We start from the raw sequence: 19,633 nt of genomic DNA on the forward strand, positions 1-19,633 counted from the left end.
CTGCTCCTGGAGGGTATGTGCGGCCTCCAACCACCTTGGTATCCCCGGCCCCAGGGCAGCCAGGGCAGGGCACAGAGTAGGTGCTCATGCATTTCTGTTGCTGGATTGACTGAATCAATGAGCATACTGTCCCACAGTCACTGGGCCCACCCCTCTCCAGGTGTTCCTGTGGGTGGCACGCCTGTTACCTTTCTCAATTCTCACCACAATCGGAAAATGCCCTTCCCTTCCTTGTTGTTTCATCTTCTAGGCATTCTCCAGGGTCCAGCTGACACCCTCTCCCTTTGAAAGATCTCCTGATTCTTCTCTTCCCTCTGCTGTCTCTCATCACTGTTCCTGACCGGATTTACAGTCAAGCCCAGATTGCTGCCTTATGTAGTCCTTGAGTTATTTCTTCCTTTCTTCTGTGTCTTCCCCTGGACTGTGAGCAGACAGAGGACAGGCTGGGCACATGGCAGGAAGCTGTGAAAGCTTGAGAGCTCACAGAACATGCCCAAGACACCTGTGCTTTGTGGTCCAACAGAGGCCCAAGAAAGCAAGTTGGGCCCCTGTATCCTCTCCCACCCCCTCCCCGTGTATTCAGAGTCTCTACTATCAGGAGCAAGGCTTTGTGCTATATCTACATCATCTTAGACCCTGTTCCTTCCAATTCCAGGGATATGCTCTTAACCACTGGAGTATAAGCCTCCCTGCTACACTGTGAGTGGAGCAGAGGAAGGGTGTTTTTGTCTTTGAGAAAGGCAAGGATGAAGGGCAAGATTTGAGCCATGGCGGTAGATCAGAAAGAAGATCTGATAACAGGCTTAGGGAACACAATAGTAGGGAAATGGCTTCAGGGGAGTCAGGCCTGGCCCCTGGAGAGGGAGGAGAGGGAAGGGCTAGGCTCTTTATGTACATGCTGTCCATGGGGCCTGGTAAGATTCCTGGAATCACTAACCCGTTTCACAGGTGAGGCAATTGAGCCTCTCGGAGCTGAAGTAACTCACCCAAAGCATCCATGCTCTTGTGTGGCAGAGCCCGAAGTCAAATCCAGGTCTCTGTGACCTCAAGGGGCACCAAAGTGAGTATCAAAAAGGCAGAAAGGGAATTATCCCTTCACTCATTCAGCAAAAGCATAGTAAGCAGGTTTGTGTGCTGGGCATTACTAAACACATAGCAGCGAATAAAAGTGTCAGCCACAATGAGTTCACAGCCTAGTGACTGAGGAGTGAAATGCTTTAGGCCATGGCATCCTGGAGGGGGACTACCTGCCTGGTTCTGGAGTCATCCTCACCAAAGCTTTGAAGTCTGAATCCCAGCTGTAGGCTGGTCTCTGGCCTTCAGCTGTGAAAGCCATTCAGATACTGCCATCCAATGGTGCCATCTGGAGAAAAGGATTGGTGCTATCTTGCTGGTCCAGGTCAAGAGGAGCAGGAGGAACAAGAGGAAGAAGACTACCTCCATCTCAGTGGATATTTGCCAAGGGCCCCCACAAAGCTGGGAAGAGCTTGCCCCATTTCAGTGTGGGTGCCACACCTTTTCCAGCACAGGGTTCTCCTAGAGAAGGGAAATCCCCCATCTGAAACAGTGCCAAGGAGGCCGTAGTTTGCATCCACATTCCCCATTCATTGCTCCCTTAAACATCTGCAGGGACTAGAAGCCCAGCAAAGCCACCAAGAGTGACAGGCATCTGTACATGTTGGGGGAAGGAGTGCAAACACGCCACTCTTTAGGGCAAGAAGAGTCTATAGATCCAGAGGCCTCCCCAGCCCACCCCATCCTGACCTTCCCATGTTTCTGCTCTGATCCTTTCCTTAGCTTCCTTTTGAGGCTGAGTTTTCCCCCTTTCCCCACTGAACTGCCCCTGGGGTCCCAGCCAATCTCAAAACCCAGCCCAATGCAGTAAAAATTTCCATCAGATAATACGTTGAGATTTCAGGTTCAGAAATCACTTTATGTTGTATCCACTTTTCCCCAGCAGAGTCTAAGGTTCTTAAGGGGAGAGAGCATGTCATACTGCTTTTCACATCTATAGCACAATGCTTAGTACATAGTAGGAACTTAATATGTTTATGATAAATGACAGTTTCACAACAGCTATGGATTTCCAGAGACTTCAGATGCAATAAAACATCCTTTACACAAAGGCACTACCGCCACAGGTACTATTTAGAAGATCCAGGGGGTACTGTGATTACCCAGGGGTCCTCTTTAGGAACATAATGATGACATTAGAGTCTCTAAGAAACGTCTGGTCATTTATAATTTTGAGTAAAGAAGCATGGATGACTCAACAACAGAAAAACCCCAACAACACAACTCAAATAGACATTTCTCTAAAGAAGACATACAAATGGCCCAGTAAGCACATGAACAGAAGCTCGACATCACTATTAGGGAAGGGTAAGTCAAAACTACAATGAAATACCATCTCATAGCCATTAGGATGGCTACTGTCAAAGAAACTAAATAACAAGTGTTGGTAAGGATGTAGAGAAATTGGAACCCTTGTGCCTGGCTGGTAGGAATGTAAAATGCTGCAGCTGCTGTGGCAAACACTAGGGAGGTTCCTCAAAAAATTAGACATGGAATTACCATAGGATCCAGCAATTCTACTTTTGAGTACGTAACCAAAAATAATTGGAAGCAAGAACTCGAACAGATATTTGTACAAGCACATTCATAGCATTATTCACACTAGCTCAAAGGTGGAAACAACCCGAAGTCCATCAGTGGATGAATGGGGAAACCAAATGTGATATATACACAAAACAAAACATTATTCAGCCTTAAAAAGGAAGGAAATTCTAACACCTGCTACCACATGCGTGAACTTTGAGGATATCAGGCTAAGTGAAATATGCCAGACATAAAAGGACAAACACTGATTCTGCTTCTGGGAAGTACCTGGAATAGGGGGAGGGAGGTGTGGCAAGTTAGTGTTTAATGGGGACAGAGTTTCATTTGGGATGCTAAAGAAGTTCTGGAGATGGCTAGTGGTGATGTTTGCATTACACTGTGAATACACTTACTGTTACTGAATTATATACCTAAATGATGAATCTTATGTTACGTATAATTTTACCACAAGTGAATGTATGAATGAAGCATGAATGAATGAATGAATGAAGGCTGCATGGGATATGAGGAAAGCATTTGACAACTGGAACCCGACAGCCATGATTTCTAGCTGTGTGAAAGTGAGTTGACACTCTACTTCTCCGAATTTCAAGTCTGTCGTCTATAAAACGGGGTAAGAAGACCCCAAACGGGGATAAAAATACCCATGCTACAAAAGGGAGTCAAGGGTTAAATGAGATAATGTATATGAAGCCTGGAGCTCAGGGCCAGGAGACTCCTCCGATCTCTCACCCTTTCCCCCTTCTCCCTGGGTGGCTGCATCCATTGGCCAGGTTGGCCTCAGGCGCCAACCCCAGCTCACCTTTCCCAGGTCGATCTGCAGCCTCCTTCCCATGTCCCACTCCTGAAGGAGGGCCGCCAGCTTCCTGCGACTCAACAGACAGACACAGGGGCAGGAGGCCAAGCTTCGCAGTGTCTCCCCGGGGCGCTTGCAACAAGCAAACAAGCAAAGACTGAAATAGGGAAGGTAGAGTTTCACACTCTGTGGGAAGTTTGTGGCAGAGATATTTTTAGGAGGGGAGAAGGTGGGAGATATTTTTAGGATGGGATGCTTTTCCCATTGCTCCTCCAATCCCACCTCCCTGTGGGGAACCGAGGAAAGGTAGCATTAAGAGCCGCCTGTGATGGAGGAGGCAGCCGGCACTGCTGGGGAGAAGGCAGCCGCTTTCCGCTTCATCCTTGGGCTGGGACCCCAGATGTTTGACCCTGGCCAGCCCCCTGCTGGCCTCCCCGACAGAGCCACTTCCCTTCTGGGAGTGCAGCCTAGAGTTCCCTTCCCCCTCCAGGCCACAGCCCCACTCTCCCTTAGGATGACCTGAAAGGGAAGTTTATAAGAGGAAAAGGAATGAACGGGATCCTATTTAACAGCACATGCTGGGCGGAGGAACTTCCTGACAGGAACCAATGTGGAAACCAGGCCCAGTTTGGCCATGGAAAACTGGTTTGGCTCAGAACTGGCCAGAGTGGACAGGAGACCTTGGGCAGCTGCACGTCGCAATTAAACTGGACTTGTCCGACTTCGCTTTCTTTCTTGTCCCCTCTAAGCAAGCAGACACTATAATAATCTGCACACCACAGGGGGTGTGCAGATTATTTTTTTAAGTCTAGGGGAAAGAAACCCCACCCTCATTTAGGTCACAGAGACATAAAGGGCTACTGGCTGGGCTCAGCAAATCAGGAACAGATGTAGGCAGCGGAGCAGGGCCAGGCGAGCAGAGCCGCTGCCACCAGGCGCCCAGCCTGAGTCACCCTGGCGGGGAGGGTGGGAGGCAGTGGGCAGGGGTGGCCGTCTTTATTTGTGGGCTTGGGTGTGGGGTGCAGGCAACAATGCGAACAGAAGAGTCCCCGGGGCTGGGACAGGCGCAGGGGTGCGGGCAGGTACGGACAGGCTCCCAGTGGCTGCTCTTCTGGGCCAAAGGATTAAAACAGGCCCTGAGTTTGAACAGGGAGAAGGCTCTGCTCCTCCCTCAGCCTCTTCCTCTCCTTCCCCTACCCTCCCTCTCCCCCAACCCAAGAAGACCTTATTTCCAGGGCTAAGTCTGGCTGCGGCTGGCCCACTGGCCTCCGCCCTGGCTCCCCAACCCCTCTCTTTAAGGGCCAGGCTGTCCTGTGGCTGGCGGCTGGCAGGAGAGGCCTGGGGTGGACATTTCAGCCCTTGCTCCCCGACTTTCTGCACAAGGCCCTATCCTCTCTCCTCAGTTCTCCCTTTTCTCTCCTCACTCTGATTTGTCTCCTGTAGACCCCCAAAGAAATACTAGCTTCTCAGGGCAAAGGCCCTGTCCCTGCCCCTCAGGCCCCAGCCAGGCCTGCAGTAGGTATTCAGTCCTCATTATGACTTTTCTTTCTTTTTTTTTTTTTTGTTTTTCAGACAGAGTCTCTTTCTGTCACCCAGGCTGGAGTGCAGTGGCACGATCTCAGCTCACTGCAACCTCCACTTCCCAGGTTCAAGCAATTCTCCTGTCTCAGCCTCCCGAGTAGCTGGGATTACAGACGCATGCCAGCACGCCTAGCTAATTTTTCCATTTTTAGTAGAGACGGGGTTTCACCATATTGGTCAGGCTGGTCTTGAACTCCTGATCTCAGGTGATCTGCCTGCCTCGGCCTCCCAAAGTGCTGGGATTACAGATGTGAGCCACCACGCCCGGCCCATTATGACCTTTTCTAAGGTCACCCTCCATCTGGGGGGCAGTCATTCCTGAGATATCGCTTTTTCCTTCATATAACACAGCCCCTTGCACGTGAGGAGCAGGGACCTCCCCTGTCTCCATGGCCCTCTGGCCTGGCACACAGTAGGTGCTCAGCAGGCGACTGTCATAGGAATGGATGAGCACCACTGGGCACCAAGGGAACCATCAGAGAGAGCCCAGCAGCTCAGAACCACACAGCCCTGTGTGGGCAGCTGTGTGCTGAGGCTGCTTCCTCGCACCTTTCTTGTATGGAGAGGAGAGCTTTCATGATACCCTCAGACCAACTGCAGACAGAACTCTGGGACAGACTAATCCGGTGTTTCCAGCCCCTACAAACTCTCCAGTGACAGGATGAAGAGAAAAGTAAGGGCCTCTTCTCAAAGGTGCTCTCTATGGCCGAGCAGAGAAAACAATCAAAGCAGTTTTTAGCTGGACGGTTCCAGAGCTCTGCAGCCTGGCAAACACAGAGGAAAAATGGCAGGATCAAGGACGCTTGGCTTAAAGGAACGGACACCCAGCTCTCCTGCTGTCCAGGTCCTTTCCATTCAGTGATGTTTTTGTGATGGGTCACATACTTATTAACATACTGGCACCTTTTGTTTTTTAATTCTCAAATTTCCCTTGATCCTTTGACTCCTCTAGTTAATTGAACTCACATCTTTGCCAGCATCAAAATAGGTCATCTATCAAAGTGCGCAGAGAAGAGGGAGGTGGCACAAGGTACAAGCAGAGAAAAGAGGCGTTTGGCAATTTCCCCAGGATACAGACTTCCATGTGTTTTCTCAACTCTGCCTCCCCCACTGACAGTGCTATAGGCATTAGCATGAAGAGGACGCATTTGAGCTTCATCAATGTGCTGGGTAGATGGCACTGCCAAACAGCTCCTCAAGACATACTGGCTTCTGCTTGGTCATTTCTTCCCTCCCAAATGCCCTTACTGTTCTATGGGAGAGAAAGGACACAAGCTCTCCAGTCTTAGCTGCAGATCCACTCATTCTTATCCAAAGAGGCTGGTGATGCGACAAAGGGCTTCAAGCCCAGTGCCCAATAAGGAGAAGCCAGACGGAAACGGGAACAGCCAGCCCAGAGAGGAAGAACATGCTAGAACCTTCACAGGATCTGTTTGATGCCTGGAGTTCCAGGAAGCACAGAGCAGCCCTTCTTCCCTCACCGTGGGCTTGGCTGAGATCATCGGCTTAGCGATTGCACAGTTTTGGGTTGATTGATTCCTCCTCCTGCCTCCCCACTCCCAGGATGGCATCTGAGAGCTTGCCCTGCAGCTGCAGGGACAGCAAGAACCCTCAGGCCTGTTTCTGGGTGAGGGAGGGGCAGGTGACTCCTTTCTACCTTTCCCCAAGTAGAAAGGTAGAAATGACACGACACAGGTCAGCGTCATCCTCCCTGCAGCTGAAAGGGAGGATGTTCAGGTTAAACAGAGGAGCCTTCAGAGGCCCCACCTGCTCTGTCCGCTAATCTCCCAGCACGTCCAGAAATCAGAAACACCAGTTGAAGATGCCCCATCCTCCCAAACCTGCTCTCCTAGGAGTTCCCAGCTCTGCTCTCGGGCTGAACATGTAATCCATCTTCATGCACCTAAGAGAGCGCCTCTTGGCATGTAGAACTGGGTGCCAAAGAAATGTTTGTTCCCTCACTCCACCCTCCCTTAACTCGTTCCTCCCCAGTGCCTGCTCAGGCAAATTCAGGAAATGCCTACCGAATGAAGGCCTTCTATGAGACGGGCTCCGGGCAAGGTGCTGCAAGAATGAAAAATAAACATGTTTCTTGTCCCCAAGGCAGAAGGATAATGGGGCCCCACTAAATGAGCCACTTCTATGTTCCTAGTGGCTTGTGAGGCACTTTACGCCTGTGACCTGACTTTAGTTTTCACAGCAATGCTAGGAGGCAGCTAATCAGTCTCTAATTTTATTTATGAGGAGACTTGAGACTCAACGAGTGAAGGAAGGAATTGACACTCTTGTAGTTGCAACAGGTTCTTTATAAACAACCACAAGGTTTAATGTGGTAAGGACCTGGAAAAGAAAAATGGAAAGTGCTGGGTGCCCAGAGGAGGGTAAGGGGAGGGAGGTGGGGGGTTTCCAATGGGCAAAGGGCCACCAGCAGTTCTATATCCAGGCTATATCTAGGACACTGGTCCCAAGTAGAAAAGCAATTTTTAAATATCCAGGACACTGACCCCAAATATTCCCTGCTTTCCAAGCACCTTGCCAGCCACTGAGATTGTGGTTGAGTGGCTGCCCACATGACTAATTTCCAAAGCAGAAAAGATGCAAGAACCCCATGGGCAGGGAGCAGGGTGAGGGGCTCTGGGCTTGGCAGGAGCCTAGTTCAAGTTACTGATGGGCTTTGTCCTCTTGACCCACAGAGCCCTTGGGACAGCTATTATGAGGGCTCCACAGGGAACCTTCTAGACCTGCATGTTGGAGCCAGGGGTCCCAAAATGCACTGCTCTGCTGAGAACCCATGGGATTGCAGGAGAATGTAGTCATTATGCCCTGCCCAAAGCCCGAACCATGATCCCTTTTCTGACAAATCTAATTCAATCAAGGAAGAAGCTTCAACTAAGTACTAACCTGGCTTTAACACTTCTCCATAACTTCCTACATGTTTCTGAACGTGGCCAAGACAGCACCTAAGTTCCCTTCCAGCAAAGGTCACAGGAACAGAACAGAAAGAAATGCACAATATGTTGTTATATGCAAAAAAAAAAAAAAAAAAAAGCATTTCTTCCTCTATGATTTTTTTTTCTTATTCTAAAGGCAATACAGGCTCTCTTTAAAAATCAGAAAATCCTGCAGGGGTGGGGTGGAGGAAATGAGGAGATGTTGGCTAGAGGGTACAAACTTCCAGTTATGAGTAAGTTCTGGAGACCTAATAAAAGTCATGGTGACTATAGTTAATAATAAGGTATGGTATACTTGAAACTTAAATATTCTCCAGACACACACACACAAAGGTAACTATGTAAGTGGAGGTGGTAATGAAGAAGGTGAGATGGGGGTGGTGCTTAAAAACACCCTACTGGTGATTCAATACGGAACTCCCCCAGTACGCTCACACCCCAAACTCCGTCATTGAGAAGCCCTGCAATAAACACACAAAACCAGGGAGTGAGGAAGGGTGTGTGGGGCACACCCCATCCAACTTGGCGAGTCTGAGCCTAGTACAGGGCCTGGCATGGAGCAGCTGCTTAAAACACTTGTTGAATGAATGAACAGAGAAGTGAAGTGACAAAGTACAGTCAGGGCACACGGAAGGTCACCAAAGAGGGTAGCTGCTTCCAGTTACAGATGCACGCATGGAAGTCGGGGGAAGTGAGCCCCCAAAGGTGTAACCACTGAATGTAGTGGTGGCAACATTTGATGAGCATTCCATGAGTGCCCAGGCACTGGGTCACCTCGTCCTCACCATCTTAGTTGGGTCTTATCATCATCACCTCTCAGCAGGCAGGGGCAGGACTCAGGCCTGCACAATACCCTGCTGGCTCCCTGGTTATAGAGGTAAGATGCTGAGGAGGACCCACCACAAGGCTCTTTCGGTCCCTTAGCCTCCCCTGCTCACCTGGCTGGGCTCCAGCTTGAGTTTAAACTATGTCTATGCAGAATTAGAGGGGGCCAGGGCACATCAGGGAGAGTCTCGGGGTGGGGGGGAAGGCAGGCAGCCAAGCATCTGTTGCATGAAGGAACAAGCTGCCCCCCATACCATGACTCTCCCCAAAACAGATGAAGTAGAAGGCCAGAAGCTAGAGCCTCAGACCCCTCAGGGTTGGAGGTGATGGGAGATTTGGGGATAGCTGGATTTTGTCACTAAGATGGCCCTCTGGCTTATCTCGCATGATTCTAATACCCACTCATTCATTCACTCATTCAGTTACACAACACATAATTCTCAAGCTCCTGCAATATATCAGGTCCTGTACAAGGGAAAGGATCCTACCAGTAGAGAGCCCAGGAAAATCCAAAGGTTCTGTGTCTAACATCTCCGAGACACACATGCAAGGCCCCTTTGGTGGCAGCACAAAGGTGGGAAAGTGTGGCTGTCTGACTCTGCAGACAACATGGTGTGGCCCCAGGACCTCTGCTGCCCCTGGGGGCATGCCTTCAGGATGGGCAGGGTACCCTCAACCTTGGTACTGGCACCTTGGCTCACACTCCACCGGCAGCAGCAGGTCAGCCTTGAGGGCATCGGTGCAGCAGGCCTAGCATGAGAAGAGCAAGTTGGGTGTACTGGGGAGCAGTCGTGGGATGCTTGGGGGCTCCAACGGTTGTGGTGAGCACTGCCCCGACTAACTGAAAGCTACAGGAGAACCTTCATTCTCACACCAGAGTGGTAGAGAGAGCCACTAATTTCCAAAGCAGAGAAGATGCAAGAACCCCATAGGCAGGTAGCAGGGTGGGGGGCTCTGGGCTTGGCAGGAGCTTAGTTCAAGTTAATGATGGACTTTGTCCTCTTGATCCACAGAGCCCATAAAATTATACAACATGTTACCTTTTGTGTCTGGCTTCTTTCACTAGCATGATGTTTTCCAGGTACATCCATGTTGTAGCATGTATTAGTGCTTCATTGATTTTTAATGGCTAAATAATATTCCATTGAATGCATATATCACAATTTGTTCATTCATTCATTCATTCATTGATGGACATTCGGTTTAGTTTTGACATTGTGAATAGCGCTGCTGTGAATGTTGATGTACAAGTATTTGTTTGAGTACCCATTTTCATTTATGTTGGGTATATGCCTAGGAGTGGATTGCTATGAGGAATTATAGAATTTCTAGAGCTAGGGTGAACTTAAAGATCAATTATTCCAGTTTTACAGATTGGTAAACTGAGGCCTCAGATGGCTATCTGCCCTGTTTGGGATCATACATGCGTCAAGATATGATGTATGGCCAGATGCCAAAGGGCCAGTGGCGTTTTTCAGTTCAACCACAGGTAAGTCATGACTCCTCACCCTTATTATGGGGTCCATGGCGCCCAGCACAGTGTCTCTTGTACATAGTAGGCACCAGATATTTGTTGAATACGCGAAATAAAACATTTATGCCCAATTTTTTAAAGTGTTACCCATTCTGGAAAGGGAGGCACCCATTATCCCATCTCAGAGATTCAAAGAATCCTGCGGAACAAAGTGTCAGAATAAATGGGCCCAGGGTCCCCCTTATTGGAGGGGACAAACTCAACTGCAGTGGGATCGTGGGGTACTGGCCACTTCATTTCCTAACCCCTCCCCTCCTGGCTACATCAGCACCTCCTCGCCAAAGCAGAGAGGATGAGGCTGGCTGGGCTTTAGGGGCCACAATGGCCTAAGGAGAAGGCAGCCAGCTCACCCCTCAGAGCCCCTCCGGACCCATACTCTTAGCGAAACTGCCTTCACAAAAGAGAAGGGGTGGGCTCCAGCCCACTGGACAGGCCTTGGCTCTTGCGGTGCCGTCATTCCACTTTGTGGGGTATGATGTAGCCTCTAGGACCTGCTTCCTGTGAGGCTGCAGGGGAGCTGGGGAAGAGGGACATAGGTCCACTTCCAGGGGGACCAAGCACTGGCACCTCAGCTGGCAAGAATGCCTAGTCTGAGGGCCAGTGGGCAAGTGCCCAGGGACTGCAGGGCACGGGGCCACCTCCTCAGCTTTCCACTCCTCTCACAGCAGCACATGAGTCTGTGCTAACAACACCACTGCTCCTCAGCACAGGGAGCAGACGTTACCACACACTGGCAAGCCCACTGACAGCAGAATGGCGCCTTTGGGGCCCGCCTGGTGGGGGAGTGACATTCAATGTCTCCATCAGCTGGAGGATGACAGCCCCAGATGGGATCAGCCCTGCATGGAGTACAAGGGCTTCTGAGCCAGCCTGCTGTCACTCTTAACACTTCAGTCACCTCAACCCACACCGTCCTGATTCCTGTATCCAAGCCCTCTAGTACCTGGACAGACCCACGTGTGACTCTGGATATCTGAGTGCAGACAGCACCCTGCCAGATCCAAGTTGCCCACAAGCGACACGGCATTTGGGTGTTCACTTGTACCCTTCCATTTCACATCCTTATTTCTCTGTGGGTCCCAGTGTAAGCCCATATTTTTCATGTATTGACTCTCATTAAGGCGAAGCTAAGAGAGCCACAAGCAGTGCTCTAATTAATGTGCATGACAGAAGGAGCAGGCACCTGGAGTTTCCAATTCCTAGGCATCCTTCTACTTTCCATCTAACCCGTCTCTCCTTGCCTGGCCTTGACAAGCCGCTTCACCTCTGTGGGCCTCCGTTTCTGCATCTGTAAAGGAAGGAATGGTCTCTGCACTTTCCCTTCAAGCTCTGAAGTGCCCTCACATGGGATCTATTATGTAGGTTAGTGGCTGATGTGGCACCATGTGACATGAATTGGGCTGTCCCGACACCAGCCACTGTGAGCTTGGACGGTCCTGCTGGGGCTGCACACAGTGAGGCCTGGGCAAGCCTCCAGAGCCCACAAGGCCAGGCAACCCCAGAGCCCATGAGGCCAGGCAACCTGAGAGCCCCAGGTTTCTCCTGGGTCTGGCTGTCCACCTCCTCATCTTTCTCCCTCTGCCCCTGCCACTGTAGAGAGCCTGGGTGAGCCCATGTGCTTCCTGCTTCTTTTCCCCACTTGAGATTCGTGCATTCTTTCCTCATTGACCCCTGGTTTGATCTTTCTCATCAAGCATCACTGAAATTTCCCTGGGAGCCTGACACTGGCCAGCTATACAGCTCTCCCTGCAAAGACACCATGGAGCTTCTCCCATTACTGGGGGTAAATTTCCTTGAAATGGATGAGTAACAAAAGCTAAAATTTTGGTTCTTCTTGATGCAAATCTTCGAGAAGGGAAGTGGAAACCCTACCTGTGATGAAAATGAGACATCAGGAGGCCATCTCTCAGTCTCCAGACAGTCAACAGCCAAACTTCCAGGGAGGCTTAGCATAGCTTGGATCCTGCAACTGGCCCCATGACTATTCAGCATGGGGCATCGAGTCTGCACCTTGCACTCAGGTTTTCTGATTCTAGACACCTGTCGTACCATCCATGTCGGGACCAACAGACAAGTCTGATGTAGCCCAGGAAGGGGAGGCTGTTCCTGGCTGTTTTAAAGGCTGTGGTTTTGCTCATTCTAAGTGATTTCTTTTTTCTTTTTCTTTTTTTTTTTTTTTTTGTTGAGATGGAGTCTCACTCTGTCGCCCAGGCTGGAGTGCAGTGGTGCGATCTCAGCTCACTGCAAGCTCCGCCTCCTGGGTTCACGCCATTCTCCTGCCTCAGCCTCCCTCTAAGTGATTTCTTTACAATACCACCATCAAGGCCCTTCTCCCTTCTTTTCCTTCAGTTCCCAATCCTCAGATCTTAACGTGCCTCCTGAGGTTCAACAGGGGTCCAGCATCAAATTAAGTTCTACAAAATGTTTTGAACTCCTACCATGTGCAGAAGACTCTGCTTGTGCTGTGTGACCTGGAAGCCATTAGCCACACGAGGCTATTAAGCACTTGAAATGCAGCTGCTCAAACTGAGATGAGCTGCAAGTGGAAGACAGACACTGGATTTTGAAGATTTAGTACCAAAGAAAAAAGAGATAGATATAGCATTAATAATTTTTATATGAATTACATGTTGAAATGATATGTTGGATATACTGAGTTAAAATATATTGCAAAAATTAATGTTAACTATTTCTTTTTATTTTTGTAATGTGACTATGAGGAACATTTTAAAGTCAGTATGTGGCTGGCATGATATTTCTATAGGACAGGGTTGGTCTACGCATTAGAGGAGGCCAAGAGGAAGAAAACTAGTCCTTATCACAATGGTTTGGGGACTTGGGGGTGTTCCAAGTGAGTTGAAATTAAAACAGTCCCCATAAAGCATTTGTTTTTCACAAAATTATGCACTGTCCCCTTGCACAGCCTATTTGGAGAAGATTCCAACACGCTGAGCCTTATCATAGGGCAACAGAATGTAAGAACATCTTGAGCATGAGATCTGAGCCATCGTTTTTCTCTGCAGGTAAGAATACAGGTAAAACTTCCAAAATGGTGCCTGGGAGTGATCAAATTGTTAGTCATTTTGGGTATTTTCAACCCACCTACATTACCGTAGTCCTGTTCCTTATCTGCAGGAACCCAAGATGAGATGGAGCTGTCACTCAGGCCCTCAGCAGGGAAGCAACAGGCTCAAAGCAATGCTGGAACTGCCTGACAAGGTAGGAGGTGTGTGCAGGCAGGCACAGGTCACTGTATTCTCTCTGGGATGTTTGCTTGTGTTGAGGCACAGGTTAGGGGAATTGTAATATATATCTATGTATTTTACCCCAGGGAAAGGGAGAAGCTCCAGGTATCTGGAAAGGAGAGAAAGTAAGGCAAACAGCAGACTCTGAGTACCTCCTATGCACTGGGCATGAGTTTTATGTAATCTCATCATCCTCACAATGCCCTTGCTGGGTGGGTATGGGCCCATTTTAGAGATGAGAAAACTGAGAGTCAGAGGGTTAAGTTACTCGCCCAAGGCCTACAGCAGGTTGCTTTGATGGAGAGCCACATGTACACTTCAACTGCCCTCCACAGGAAGGATCTGATGTGGGAGGCTGCTGGGTGAATGAGGTCTGGCCTGGAAGTCAGGCCTCATGTCCTGGATGCGAATTTCGTGAGTTGGTTGACTTTGGACAAGTGGCTTTCCCTCTCTGTACCTCAGTGTTCTTAAAATGAAAATCTAGGTATTGGGAGACATGATCAGTGTTTCCCAAACTTTTCCCAACTATAACCCGCTATGACATTTTTCTTCATGACCAGGATATACATCTGCGTGTGAAAACCTGAAATAAAAGTATTAAACAATACTTACTCTAACTACATATGATGCATGTTATTTTCTATTCTATTCTTCTTTTCTTTTTTTTTAATTTTAAAAAGCTAGCGGTATGACCTACTAGATTGATCAAACTACCCATAATAGAGCATCACTTGCAGTTTGAAAAACACTGCCCTAAGTGATTGATTTCCAAGTAGCTCTCTAGAACCAACATCCTGAGGGGCCGTAAGTGATGCCAAACTAACAATCTAGAAGCCTCAGTTCCAGACCAGCTTTCTTCCCTCCACAGTATTCCTTCGTCTCTCTTTCTCTTTTTAGCCCCTCGTCCCCTGCCTGTCCTCACCCACCCTACCCCTCCTCACCCATCCCACACCTCCTCATACAGAGGCAGCAAAATAAATGCAAAGCATTTCTCTCCATCTAAGGGAAGGGTACGCTGGAGCCAGAGAGAGGGACTAGAGGAGGCTGCGGTGCGAGGTTTGTGTCCAACCCCACTCACAGAGCCCTGTTTCCATAGGCCATTTGCTGGGACATAGAAATCTCTAATCACTGAATGCTTCTCTGTAATGGAATTTGTCATAATGGGGCTTTACTGCTCCATACAGCAGCAAAATCAATTTCAGTGCCCTTAAAAAAATGAAATTAAAGAAGTTCCCCTGACTGTAAATGGTGGCTGTATAAGGAAACTCCTTTGTTCCTTCTGATTATGAGGTTATAAAGGGCCTTATTTTAGCAACCCATATTAGGAACTTACTTTCCCCTCCTATCTTGTCCCTGAAGAAAGGAAGGGCTTCAGTGGACCCATCTGGTGAACTTCCAATCCTGTTGGTTGAAGCAGGCCTTTAAACACGACCTGAGACCGACTCTCCAGGGTCGTTGCAGGGACAGCCTCCTCCCTTGTGCCTATGGAAGGTCTCCACACCGAAGGAGACTTCCAGAGCCTTCTGCGGGTATGAGGCCTCCTCTGCACCCAGCTTCCTTTTCCATTACCCCTGGGGGGGTGTCCCACTGTGCTGAAGGGTGGTGTTGAGGAAGGAAGCAGTGGGGCACATCCCCCAGCCCCAGAGCAACTAAGGAGAGAATGAAAGGTCTCAGCAAAGGCTCAGCCTTCGGAGGCCTCACCCTGGGTCAGAGGAAGGCGGGGCAGTGGGGAGCAAAGATCAGGGGCCAGAGGTTGGGGAACTGCAGAAATGAGGTCCTGACAGATGATATGCCATCCCCTCCCCACGATGGGGGCTTAGGTCTCTTCGCCCTGTTGTTTTGAGTAAGTTTCATGTCATGCTCTATTTCATTTCACTTGTCATATTAGGAAGCGGCCACCTTTAGCTCTGGGTTGACTCACAGGAGTGGCGGCAGGTGGCTCTTGAGGTCCCTGCAGCTCCTCTGCTCCTCTGACCTGACTCCACTGGGCATGTCTGCACTTTTCTGGGGCATCCAGCATGAACCTGGACCCACAGTGTGCCTGTGAGCCACGGAGGAGTGAATGACTCAGGCCCCACTTGCCCTATCACCCCTACCCTGGGCCCTGTGGCTGGTGTTTACACAGATTCAGACCCAGTGTGGCCCAGCCTAGTTTCCTAAACTCTCCGGGCCAGTGCTGGGCCTTCCCATCCACTTCTTGCCCTCCTCAGGGGTTAACATGGGTCTCATGCGCCTCAGGACCTGGGAAGTATGTTGAGTTTGAAGCATTTGCAAGGCAGAGACAGAAATGGTGGCTGCTTGTATGGGGTATGGTATCTGCGAGCCAGAGAGGGACTCTGTCACCCGAACCCCTTTGTCTGAACCTCTGTTCGGTGAACCTCTGTCACTACTACTGACCCCTGAAGCTTCCCCGCTGACTGATGCCCATCATTCCACAATCAAACCTTCATTCCTTTGGGGCAAGCCAAACCTGTACTTTAGCCCACATTAAAATGCCCAGCCCCCGGGAATGGTGTCATTAACATCTTATCAGTCAATTACATCTCAGTATGGATGAGTTCATCCAGATCAACTCAGCTGAACTCAAGGGCCTACCCTGAGCCTGGTCCTCTGCTGGGCTTTATGCCAGGGCGGGTGGGGGTAGGTAAAAAGGCGAAGAAGACACAGACCTTGCTTTCAAGGGGTCTTAGGCTCTGTCCTGAGAGCAGGCTTTGGAGGTAGAGCTGGGAGTGTGCTGGGGAAAGGAGGGTGAGCAAGAGGGACGGAAAGGCCCCATTTCGTCACCCAAGCATGTTTACCTTGTGAAGCCTACCCAAAGGGGCCCATTACCTCTGCCCCAGGAGAAGTCTCCTCACTAGAGACGTTTGTCACAGGCTCAAATGAGACATGATTTTTTTCTGCCTGACAAACACGAACTGACAAGGAGTAGAAGACGTGAAAAGGCAGCCCTAGACCAGGGTTTGGATCTCTGCTCTGCTATTCATTAGCTGTGTGATTCTGAGCAAGTGACTGAATGTCTCTGTGCCTCAGTTTCCTCCTCTGTCAAGTGGGGAGTATAAGAGTCAATTCTACCTCCTAGGGTTGTTGTGAGGATTAAAAGAGTTAATACTTTGAGTACTTAAAACAATTCCTGGCTGGCAGGAAGTACTCAATAAACATTAGCTATCATTATTATCTAATAGTAAATATCTTCAGGGGAAAACTGAGTGTTAGTCATGAAGAACTGGGCTTTGGGCTCACTGTAAAGAATGGTGGCCACACAGACTCTGGGATGAATAAATGTCTGGAATCTTCAGAGACCCCTCCCTGCCTGGCCAGGGGTCCTGCCTGGCTCCAGCAGCAGATTCAGTGACTGTGGCCTGGTGGGAGGACTCTGAGGGGCTCTGGTTCCTTCTCCAGGATCCCTGCCTGACCATGCCTAGGCCATCTCAGCCACAGGCTGGGCAGCAGAGCCACCTCTCCTCTCTCCCTCAGCTGACTTACTCTGAACATTGCTGGCTGACTCATCTTCTTGCAAGCAACTTGGATCATGTCACTCTCTTGTTCAATCACCTTTGACAGGTCCCCACCTTCGTCACGAAGGACAGTTCCTGAACCTGGCGTTCATTCTGCCCCTGCCTGCTTCCTGGGCTTTTCTTTTTCTCTCTGCTGTTGCCCACTAACCACAGGAAGAAATCACCAAGCTCTTAGACTGTGCCCCACTATACAGATCCAAGAGTATGTATTATCTCATTTAATCCTCACAACAACCTCATAAGGTAGATACTATTATTATCATCCCCATTTTATAGGTGAGGACATTGAGGCACAGAGAGGTTAAGAAATATACTCAAGGTCACACAGCTAGGAGATGGTAGAGTTGAAACTGAATTTCAGAAGGCAGGCTCCAGAGCCTGCATTCCTACCTACTGCCATGTAAAGCGGCACCCCATGTTCCATAATCTAGATCATTTTCTGTTCCCCTAACACCCTGTGTGTGGTCCCATTGCTCACACAAGTCTCTCTGTTGCCCGGAATGCCTTCCTACTCTCATCACCTCCAGAGTCCTGTCTCATCCACCACAATGGAACCCACACTTCAGGGTTCTCAGTAAAGAGTACCGCCTGTTCAGGGAGAAGTCATCTTTCCCTCTCTGCAGCCTTGGAGATGCATGTGAACTTTATCTCCCTTCCTGGATTCTGAGGGCTCTGCCTTGTGTGTCCTTGATCTTCTTGCAGCAGGCTGAGCAGGCTTAGTACTAATTATTAGGTGAACGAATATGTGATGTGAAACAGGCTTTAAACTTTGCAAACACTTGAATGTTTACCATCTTATTTAAATTTAATACAATTTATTTATCGAACTCTATGCTGGAGTGGGCATTGTTATTCCCATTTTGCAACTAATAATAATAATAGCTACCGTTTGTTGAGTGCTTACTTCCTACAAGGCACTGTGCTAAAGGGTTAACATATATTGTTTTTCAGTAACTCCTCCCAGGGATTCTGAGAAGTAACTATAATGATCCTCATTTTCCAGATGAGAACACTGAAAGTCAGAAATGTGAGGTGATCTGCCCAGGATTGTGCACATAGTTAGTAGGAGAGGTTGAAACTTACTTCAAGTCTTCCAGCACTGGCTCCTCAGCCTTGGTTGCCTGCTATTGAGTGCTCACTGTGCTCCCAGGCCTGGAGAAGGCAATGAGAGCATCCAAAAGCAAGGAGGTCACCTGAATTCTATGAACAAAGGCAAGAGGCAGGAAAGCTCCAGTGTCGTCTCACGACAAGTAAGACACTGGAGTTTCTATTAGAACATGAAAATGTTGAACACAGTGCTCCCTTAAAACACAATTCTTGCTGGCTAGGGCCAGGGAGACTTACAGACGTTTTGCATTCCCAATAAGCTATGTTCTTATGCTCATTACTCTCCCACTTCTCAGATTTGATTCCAAGTGATCAGAGCTGTGACCCTGGTCTGACAGAGGCCAAAGGAGGCATTTATGGCCAGGTATGGTAGCTCACTCTTGTAGTAATCCCCACACCTTGGGAGGCTGAGGTAGGAAAAATCCTCCGAAGCTAGGAGTTTAAGACCAACCAGTGCAATAAAGCAAAACCCCATCTCTAGAAAAAAATTAAGGAGAAAAAAAAATTCGCTAGGCACAGTGCCATGTACCTGTAGTCCCGACTACTTGGGAGCCTGAGGCAGGAACACCTCTTGAGCCCAAGAGTTTGAGGCTGCAGTGAGCTGTGATTGTACCACTGCACTCCAGGCTCGCCTGGGCAACAGAACAAGACCCTTTCTCTAAAATAAATTAAAAAATAAAGCATGGTTACTTACTTTTAAAAGTGGGTGGGGGGGGCATTTTTACATATTTTTCTTACTTCTTCCTGAATTGCTTTAGCCTTTTCCTCCATTTAACCTCATTCTTTTCTTTCATTCTTTAAAGCTAGGGCTTATTTTTGAAAAGACTAAAACAGTAGCTTTATATTAATACATAAGTACACAAGTATATGTGATCAGCATCACACTAACATCCTTGTAACCCAAATTTTATCCTCCACATCCACCTTCAATCAAATATCGACAAAGCCCTGACCACGCACAAGCCACGGTGCTAAGGGGGTCAGAAAGACAGCAGTGCCACAATAAAAGCATAAAGCTTTTGTCTGTGCCTTTGTTTAGTGTCACAGTCTAACAGGGGAGAAAGAACTCAGGCCCCCCGAAATAAGCAAGGACTCCATAGACTCCAATTACCTTGGCCTCCACCAACCAAATGACAGAGGCTTCAGCTGGCCCTTCAGGAGCTCAAAGGAAGGACACATTGCTCTGAGTCTGGGCTGTCAAAGAAGCAGGCCTTGAGGGATGAACAATATTTAGGTATGGATAAGTTTTAGGCAGAGAAGGAGAAGGATATATATTCTAATCAAAGAAACAAAAAAACACAACTGTATAAACAAAGGAACAAAAAAATGAATATAGACAATGCGCTCAGGTGGGATACATTAACAGAAGGAAACTGGCCAGCCCCGGTGGCTCACACCTATAATCCCAGCACTTTGGGAGGCCAAGGTGGGTGGATCACTTGAGGTCAGGAGTTCGAGAC

The 19,633-nt window shown here is 48.8% G+C and overlaps 1 protein-coding gene across 7 annotated transcripts in view; it reads right to left on the reverse strand.

Annotated features, from left to right (window-relative positions):
* Positions 1 to 19,633, reverse strand: part of ZBTB7C (zinc finger and BTB domain containing 7C) — a 381,843-nt gene that overhangs the window by 41,673 nt on the left and 320,537 nt on the right. The window lies entirely within an intron of this gene.

The sequence above is a fragment of the Pongo abelii genome, chromosome 17, assembly GCF_028885655.2.
Source record: "Pongo abelii isolate AG06213 chromosome 17, NHGRI_mPonAbe1-v2.0_pri, whole genome shotgun sequence".
Taxonomy (NCBI): domain Eukaryota; kingdom Metazoa; phylum Chordata; class Mammalia; order Primates; family Hominidae; genus Pongo; species Pongo abelii.